We start from the raw sequence: 10,377 nt of genomic DNA on the forward strand, positions 1-10,377 counted from the left end.
TCCCTTCTTTCTTTTTCTTTCTTTCTTTCTTTCTTCTTCTACTAATTCTTTCTTTCTACTTTCTCTCTTCTTCTACTAATTCTTTCTTTCTACTTTCTCTCTTTTTCTGAGCCCTGTGGATGAAAGGCTCTTGGTGCTGCAGCCAGGAGTCAGTGCTGTGCCTCTGAGGTGAGAGAGCCACCTTCAGGACACTGGCCCACAAGAGACCTCTCAGCTCCACATAATATCAAATGGCGAAAATCTCCCAGAGGTCTCCATCTCAACACAAGCACCCAGCTTCACTCAACAACCAGCAAGCCACAGTGCTGGACACCCTATGCCAAACAACTAGCAAGACAGGAACACAACCCCACCCATTAGCAGAGAGGCTGCCTAAAATCATAAGTCCACAGACACCCCAAAACATACCACCAGACGTGGACCTGCCCACCAGAAAGACAAGATCCAGCCTCATCCACCAGAACACAGGCACTAGTCCCCTCCACCAGGAAGCCTACACAACCCACTGAACCAACCTTAGCCACTGAGGACAGACACCAAAAACAACGGGAACTACGAGCCTGCAGCCTGCAAAAAGGAGACCCCAAACACAGTAAGATAAGCAAAATGAGAAGACAGAAAAACACAGCAGATGAAGGAGCAAGATAAAAACACACCAGACCTAACAAATGAAGAGGAAATAGGCAGTCTACCTGAAAAAGAATTCAGAATGATGATAGTAAAGATGATCCAAAATCTTGGAAATAGAATGGACAAAATGCAAGAAACATTTTAACAAGGACCTAGAAGAACTAAAGATGAAACAAACAATGATGAACAACACAATAAATGAAATTAAAAATACTCTAGATGGGATCACTAGCAGAATAACTGAGGCAGAAGAACGGATAAGTGACCTGGAAGATAAAATAGTGGAAATAACTACTGCAGAGCAGAATAGAGAAAAAAGAATGAAGAGAACTGAGGAGTCTCAGAGACCTCTGGGACAACATTAAACGCACCAACATTCGAATTATAGGGGTTCCAGAAGAAGTAGAGAAAAAGAAAGGGACTGAGAAAATATTTGAAGAGTTGAAAACTTCCCTAATATGGAAAGGAAATAGTTAATCAAGTCCAGGAAGCAGAGAGAGTCCCATACAGGATAAATCCAAGGAGAAATATGCCAAGACACATATTAATCAAACTGTCAAAAATTAAATACAAAGAAAACATATTAAAAGCAGCAAGGGAAAAACAACAACACACAAGGGAATCCCCATAAGGTTAACAGCTGATCTCTCAGCAGAAACTCTGCAAGCCAGAAGGGACTGGCAGGACATATTTAAAGTGATGAAGGAGAAACACCTGCAACCAAGATTACTCTATCCAGCAAGGATCTCATTCAGATTTGATGGAGAAATTAAAACCTTTACAGACAAGCAAAAGCTGAGAGAGTTCAGCACCACCAAAGCAGCTTTACAACAAATGCTAAAGGATCTTCTCTAGGCAAGAAACACAAGAGAAGGAAAAGACCTACAATAAGAAGAATAACAATAAAACAATAACAATAAAAAGAAATGAAAGAAACGATAGCAAAGATCAATAAAACTAAAAGCTGGTTCTTTGAGAAGATAAACAAAATTGATAAACCATTAACCAGACTCATCAAGAAAAAAAGGGAGAAGACTCAAATCAATAGAATTAGAAATGAAAAAGGAGAAGTAACAACTGACACTGCAGAAATACAAAAGATCATGAGAGATTACTACAAGCAATTCTATGCCAATAAAATGGACAACCTGGAAGAAATGGACAAATTCTTAGAAATGCACAACCTGCCAAGACTGAATCAGGAAGAAACAGAAAATATGAACAGACCAATCACAAGCACTGAAATTGAAACTGTGATTAAAAATCTTCAATAAACAAAAGCCCAGGACCAGATGGCTTCACAGGCGAATTCTATCAAACATTTAGAGAAGAGCTAACACCTATCCTTCTCAAACTCTTCCAAAATATAGCAGAGGGAGGAACACTCCCAAACTCATTCTACAAGGCCACCATCATCTTGATACCAAAACCAGACAAGGATGTCACAAAGAAAGAAAACTACCGGCCAATATCACTGATGAACATAGATGCAAAAATCCTCAACAAAATACTAGCAAACAGAATCCAACAGCACATTAAAAGGATCATACACCATGATCAAGTGGGGTTTATTCCAGGAATGCAAGGATTCTTCAATATACACAAAACAATCAATGTGATAAACCATATTAACAAATTGAAGGAGAAAAACCATATGATCATCTCAATAGATGCAGAGAAAGCTTTCAACAAAATTCAACACCCAATTATGATAAAAACCCTGCAGAAAGTAGGCATAGAGGGAAATTTCCTCAACATAATAAAGGCCATATATGACAAACCCACAGCCAACATTGTCCTCAATGGTGAAAAACTGAAAGCATTTCCACTAAGATCAGGAACAGTACAAGGTTGCCCACTCTCACCACTCTTATTCAACATAGTTTTGGAAGTTTTAGCCACAGCAATCAGAGAAGAAAAGGAAATAAAAGGAATCCAAATTGGAAAAGAAGAACTAAAACTGTCACTGTTTGCAGATGACATGATACTATACATAGAGAATCCTAAAGATGCTACCAGAAAACTACTAGAGCTAATCAATGAATTTGGTAAAGTAGCAGGATACAAAATTAATGCACAGAAATCTCTGGCATTCCTATACACTAATGATGAAAAATCTGAAAGTGAAATCAAGAAAACACTCCCATTTACCATTGCAACAAAAAGAATAAAATATCTAGGAATAAACCTACCTAAAGAGACAAAAGACCTGTATGCAGAAAATTATAAGACACTGATGAAAGAAATTAAAGATGATACAAATAGATGGAGAGATATACCATGTTCTTGGATTGGAAGAATCCACATTGTGAAAATGACTCTACTACCCAAAGCAATCTACAGATTCAATGCAATCGCTATCAAACTTCCACTGGCATTTTTCACAGAACAAGAACAAAAAATTTCACAATTTGTATGGAAACACAAAAGACCCCGAATAGCCAAAGCAATCTTGAGAACAAAAAATGGAGCTGGAGGAATCAGGCTCCCTGACTAAAGACTATACTACAAAGCTACAGTAATCAAGGCAGTATGGTACTGGCACAAAAAACAGAAAGATAGATCAATGGAACAGGATAGAAAGCCCAGAGATAAATCCACGCACATATGGTCACCTTATCTCTGATAAAGGAGGCAGGAATGTACAGTGGAGAAAGGACAGCCTCTTCAGTACGTGGTGCTGGGAAAACTGGACAGCTACATGTAAAAGTATGAGATTAGAACACTCCCTAACACCATACACAAAAATAAGCTCAAAATGGATTAAAGACCTAAATGTAAGGCCAGAAACTATCAAACTCTTACAGGAAAACATAGGCAGAACACTCTATGACATAAATCACAGCAAGATCCTTTTTGACCCACCTCCTACAGAAAGGGAAATAAAAACAAAAATAAACAAATGGGACCTAATGAAACTTCAAAACTTTTGCACAGCAAAGGAAACCATAAACACGACCAAAAGACAACCCTCAGAATGGGAGAAAATATTTGCAAATGAAGCAACTGACAAAGGATTAATCTCCAAAATTTACAAGCAGCTCATGCAGCTCAATAACAAAAAAACAAACAACCCAATCCAAAAATGGGCAGAAGACCTAAATAGACATTTCTTCAAAGAAGATATACAGACTGCCAACAAACACATGAAAGAATGCTCAACTTCATTAATCACTAGAGAAATGCAAATCAAAACTACAATGAGATATCATCTCACACCAGTCAGAATGGCCATCATCAAAAAATCGAGAAACAATAAATGCTGGAGAGGATTTGGAGAAAAGGGAACCCTCTTGCACTGTTGGTGGGAATGTAAATTGATACAGCCACTGTGGAGAACAGTATGGAGTTTCCTTAAAAAACCACAAATAGAACTACCATATGACCCAGCAATCCCACTACTGGGCATATACCCTGAGAAAACCATAATTCAAAAAGAGTCATGTACCAAAATGTTCATTGCAGCTCTATTTACAATAGCCCGGAGATGGAAACAACCTAAGTGTCCATCATCAGATGAATGGATAAAGAAGATGTGGCACATATATACAATGGAATATTACTCAGCCATAAAAAGAAACGAAATTGAGCTACTTGTAATGAGGTGGATAGACCTAGAGTCTGTCATACAGAGAGAAGTAAGTCAGAAAGAGAAGGACAAATACCATATGCTAACACATATATATGGAATTTAAGAAAAAAAAATGTCATGAAGAACCTAGGGGTAAGACAGGAATAAAAACACAGACCTACTAGAGAATGGACTTGAGGTAATGGGGAGGGGGAAGGGTAAGCTGTGACAAAGCGGGAGAGAGGCATGGACATATATACACTACCAAGGTAGATAGCTAGTGGGAAGCAGCTGCATAGCACAAGGAGATCAGCTCGGTGCTTTGTGACTGCCTGGAGGGGTGGGATAGGGAGGGTGGAAGGGAGGGAGACGCAAGAGGGAAGAGATATGGGAACATATGTATATGTATAGCTGATTCACTTTTTTATAAAGCAGAAACTAACACACCATTGTAAAGCAATTATACCCCAAAAAAGATGTTAAAATAAATAAATGAATAAAAATTAGTTTTAAAAAAAGATGTAAAAATAAATAAAGAAAATGGCATATTAAAAAAAAAAAGTTATTTCTGTGCTCTGTAGTATCTGTCCCCAGGTATCTTATTGCCATATTTAATACACATTACAATAAACACTTTAGAAGTCTAAGAAAAAGGACATTTAATGAAGGTAAGCCCAACTGCGACCACATATCCGAAGAGAGAAGAGTGTTTAATTCTGTTTACCAGAGAAAGCTCTTGAAGCGTTTTCCCAAATGTGCCTTATTGTACGAGCAGGGATTTCTCTCAATCAGTTTAGAAATAAGAAAGGGATCGATTTGATTTGGGTTTCCATATATACCAGTTTGCCCTCACCTTCCTGGCATTCCCTGTATCATCTAGAAGCAGCATGTATCTGAGAGTCCTCCTTATAAGTCAACCCAAACTGCACTTCTATGAATGTTAAATGCTCTTTTAAAATGAAAAGAAATACAATAGACAGAGCTTCAGGAGACTCAGCCCTATATCTCCCCTCCCTTCGGAGACTTCCCAGAAGGCAGCAGGGGAGAGCTACCAGTACCATCATGGCCTTATTTAACACTTCAGTCATTCTTCACACTCTTCTAGAAGAAGGTCTGGTTCTCAGCTCAGGTGTAAGTGCAGATGCCCTGGGACTTCACACCTGCTGAGATGAAAGACATAAACACAAGTCAATTAAGTCTATTGTTCAAATAGTTTGTTTCTCGCTGAGGTTGACTCGCAACTACTTCAGCACAATTTGATTTCGAAGAGGTAGACTGCCACCTTTGCTCTGGTGTGTGGACCTCCTTCTTTAGGAATTCATTTCATTTCAGAGACTTCTAGGTCACTGGCAGAGTAACAGAAAAAGAAAAAAAATCTATCGCTAATGGATGACAAGCTGTTAAAAAACTAAGTGGTGCTTGTATTTTTTTTTTAATAGCCATAAAGTTTTTCAGAGTAACATCACTAAGGTGAAAACTGGAATGAGTCGAATGTTGGAGATTTAGTATTGTGTAGCATTTTTACTCAAAATTTAGCCCGAAAACTGCTTTTGAACGGCTTTCATAGTCTCTCTGGCAGAGTGAAGCATGGAAAATGAATGGAAGGTTTAGTCCAAGGAGAAAAATGTAGGCGAGAGACATATACATGGAGAGGGGTTTTAAAGCATGCTGCTTTGTTTTTATACAAAGGGATCAAAGGACATTTCTCACATTAATTGCTTCTATTTTTGAATTGTATCCTTACTGTGTTTCCATTCCTCCTCTCTAACTGATGTTCTGGGAACTTTTTTTGTCCTTGTTCCTCCCTGGCCACATGCCACATCATTTCTGCCTGGGATCACCTGTCCTCGCTCTCTCATTAGATCCTCTATGACAGTGCAGCAGCCACCCTTGTGGTGCTCTTCCCTGGGACAGAGATGTTTCTGAGGAGCAGCTACCCAGTCAGGGACCTCATTTCCCAGCCTCCCTGGCACTAAGTTGAAGACAAGTGACTGAGTTCTTCTTATCTTGAATGTGAGAGGATGCACTCTACTTCCAGACCTGGCCCATTACACCTTCTGTGCTCTCACTTTCTGCCTCAGCTGGCTGGATGTTGAAGCCCTGGGCCCCTTCATAGTCCCCCCACCACTTATCATTCTTTCTCCCACCATTGACTTTTCCATAAAAAAAAAAATAAACTTTTTCTGTGTTGTGCCATTGATTTGGGGGATTACTATTGAAACAGCTAGTGGTATCTTAACTAACGCATGAGATTAATGAAAATAACCAAGGCCAGCTACATATAATTATTCATTCTGCAATATTTATTGAGCACCTACTATATACCAGGCCCTGTACTAAATCTGGGGGCTATAAGATAAAGAAAACAGATATAGCCCAACCCTCCCAGAGCTTACACAGAAGCCCCTTAATTTTCAAATCATCTTATCTTCTTAATAGCATCTGTCCTCTTGAACTTCATCTGAAATCTCTGAAGTAGGAAAGCCATTTATGCCTGTTTTACACACATAAAAACTACAAGCCAGACATGACATGGCATTTAGGTAAGCCAAATCCAGATCTCTCTAATGCAGCATCCCACACAGCAGATCTGTGGAGCCACCAAGAAAAGTAGAACTGGCTTTTCCACAAGTCCCACCAAGTCAAGAATAGAACCAAACTTCTCAACCACTAAACACATTAGACCTCAGCTGCTCACTCAGTGATACATTGTGGGTTTGAAGCAAAAGAGAATAAAAGTCAATGGATAAATAGAGATCATTTTTTAAGATACAAGAATCTGGGGTTTTTCTCTTTGCCATCTCTGTATATGACTTGAAGAAATAGTTCATTTTAGGAATCACCTGCATTTAGCCATTTGTTTTTGCAACTAAAAAAATAGCCTATACAAAGAAAGGAGGCATAGCTAACCTAGACAAGGGTGAATCCAGATTTGTAAGACCTGAAACAAACATTTTGGAGATTCCTTTTAAAGAAAAGAATATGAAATTCCACAGGCAAATTTGGTACAGGGCCTAGACAGGGCTCTGGCAAACGAAGGACCGTAAAACTTAAGTTTCATTAGTTTTATGGCAAATCCACATGCAAGCCACATTTTAAAAAATCAGGTGATTAATTGAAAGAAAGACTGCGAATTTTTAAGATATATTTCCACTTCGATCCCTAGCTCAGGTAATCACAAGTTGGTTGTCTGAAAACCATCAGATGTGTTTTTGAACTATTTTCTGAACCATATATCATGTTGCATGCTTCCGTTTTGACGTCTATTTGTATCTACTTATATAAGAGAAGACAACATGATTTATTAATGTGAACACTAGTATGGATACTGGAACATAAAATAATGATGATGGAAGGCTTTTCATAAATTTAAGAAACTTATTTTAACCCTAGTTGAAGAAAACTGTTCTTCTCAGTGATCCTCAGCGCAACGCCAAAACCACCGTGCCATTGTGTATGTAAATCAGTCAAGTACTGTAATTAGAAAACAAGCTAACTTGGTCCCTGATTTCTACCCACTCCCAACAAGTAAGATTTCATTTTGAAAATGTCCCTTTCCCATCCTCTAAGAACTAATGACCTTATGCTTTGTTGACTTGGGAAACTTCAGTTACCAAATGAGAATTGTCTACCGTGAACTGTCGTCTTCTAGCTCTTTAGATTGTAATTCAGGGAGCAATTAAAAGGAACACGTGCCTCGTCTTTGCCACCAAGGGTCTTGGGAAGCCCAGACCTGGAAGCCTTCACCAGATAATTATATCACCATGAGTTAGCCTCAGGAGTAAAATTGTAACCTGGTTAGAAAGCACACACATTTCTGCAAGTGCCAAGGTAAATGTTATCCTGTTAAACCCCTAACTATCAGCCACAAACTTGAGTTGACATTAACAAAAAATTTTCTTCTAAGATCCTGAAAAGTAAAGGGCTACCAAAATCTTTATTTTGATTTTCGATTGAATTCAGGCAAAGCTATATATTTTACTAAATTATAAACTCTTACCATGACCAAAAGTTCAGAACAATCTATTCTATATGATCAATGTATAGGAAACCTCTGTTAGATGACCCCACCCCCAAAGAACCTGACCCACAGTTTTTCTCAAAGAGTCAACACATGGTGAATATGATTATCAATCTGCAAAAGACAGACTACCTCACTCTAAAAGGTAGGCTACCTCTCTGGTCAACATACCAGAAAGGCAGGTCCCAGAAAGAACAATTGGGGCTTGGTGTAAGAGATTTGCAGCCTTCTCAATATCTGAAGAAAGATCATGTAAACTTTTAAAAAGAATGGTCTTCTTTGAGCCTAGAAGATTCGAAAAGAAAGAATTCCATGAATTAAATCACTTCTGTTCACACCATATATAAAAATTCACTTAAAATTGATCATAGACCTAAAAGTATGAGATAAAACTATAAAACTCTTTGAAGAAAACAAGTGTAAATTTTCATGACCTTGGATTGGGCAATAGTTTCTTAGATATAACCCCAAAGTACAAGCAACAGAAGAAAAACTTGATAAATAGGACATCATCAAAATTTAGAACTATTGTGCTTCAAAGGTTACCACCAGGAAGTAAAAAGATAATGCACAAAATGGGAAAAAATATTTGTAAATCATATATCTGATAAGGAACCTGTATACAGAATATATAAAGAACACTTACAGCTCAACAATAAAAAGACAAATAATGCAACTGAAAAATGGATAAAGGACTTAATAGACATTCTTCCAAAAAGATACAAATGTCCAATAAGCACACGAATGCTCAACATAATTAGTCATCAAGAAAATGTAAATTAAAACCACAATGGATACCACTTCACAACCACTAGGATGGCTAAAATTAAAAAGATAGACAATAATAAGTGTTAGAGAGTATGTGGAGAAATTGGGAGCTTCATACATTGCTGGTGGGATTATAGGAATTTGCAGTCATTTTGGAAAATAGTCTAGTAGTTCCTCAAAAAGTAAAACATAGTTACCATATGATCTAATAATTCCCCTTCAGATATACTCTCAAGAGAAATGAAAATGTATGTCCACACAAAAACTCATACATGAATGTTCATAGCAGTGTTATTTATAATAGGTGAAAAGTGGAAACAACTCAGATGTCCAGCAAGTAAAGAATGGCTATGTTTATGCAATATATTCATACAATGGAATATTATATGGCAATAAAAAGGAATGAAGTACTGATTCATGCCACAAGATGGATGAACCTTGAATACATGGCTCTAAGTGAAAGAAGTCAGACAAAAAGGATCACAGGTATCAATTCATTTATATGAAATGTCCAAAATAGGCACCTCCATAGAGACAGAAAGTAGATTAGTAACTGCCTGAAGCTGAGGGGACTGGGGAATAGGGAGTGACTGCTGAGGAGTATGGGATTTTTTTTTCGAGTGATGAAAATATTCTACCATTAAATAATGGTGATGGCTGCACAACTTTGTGAATCTACTAAAATTTTACACTTTGAACGGGTGAATTTTATAACATGTAAATTATGTTTCTATAAAACTTCTTTTTTTTTCTATTTTCTGGCCACACTGCATGGCATGTAGGATCTTAATTCCCCGACCATGGATCGAACCTGTGCCCCCCTGCAGTGAAAGCGTGGAGTCTTAACCACTGGACTGCCAGGAAAGTCCCTAAAACTTATTTTTTTTAAAAAAAACAAAAACTCACTTCCGTTCAAGGAAGAGGGTCATGATCCCTTTTAGCAGAAATAGTCTAGACAATGCACCATGGTGTGGTACCACCGGTCAACAATGCCTTCCAAATAACTCTTTGCTCTGAATCTGAATGTAATTTGGCTTCCCATGTTCTCACAGAAAATAAACTTTTATCGGTGGAAGTGAGCATTTCACTCCCCTTTCATTCTTGCATCTGACAAATATTTTTGAGCCTCTTATGTGCTGTGCACTAAAATATGCACGTGGCACAGAATGGTGAGCAAGACAGACATGGTCCCTGCCCTGACAGTTCTCAAAGTCAGAGGGGCAGGGGGCATAAGTTAAAGAAGAAGCAAATAAGTCAATAGTATTTTGTTTCATTATTTATTGTCTCACAACTATTTCTCTCCTTAACCAAACCTATCTATAGTCTTTATATCTCAGTATAATTACTCTACTATACTTAAATCTGGGTCTGCCTTTATCCTCTCTTT

Source organism: Tursiops truncatus, chromosome 7 (genome assembly GCF_011762595.2).
Source record: "Tursiops truncatus isolate mTurTru1 chromosome 7, mTurTru1.mat.Y, whole genome shotgun sequence".
Classification (NCBI taxonomy): domain Eukaryota; kingdom Metazoa; phylum Chordata; class Mammalia; order Artiodactyla; family Delphinidae; genus Tursiops; species Tursiops truncatus.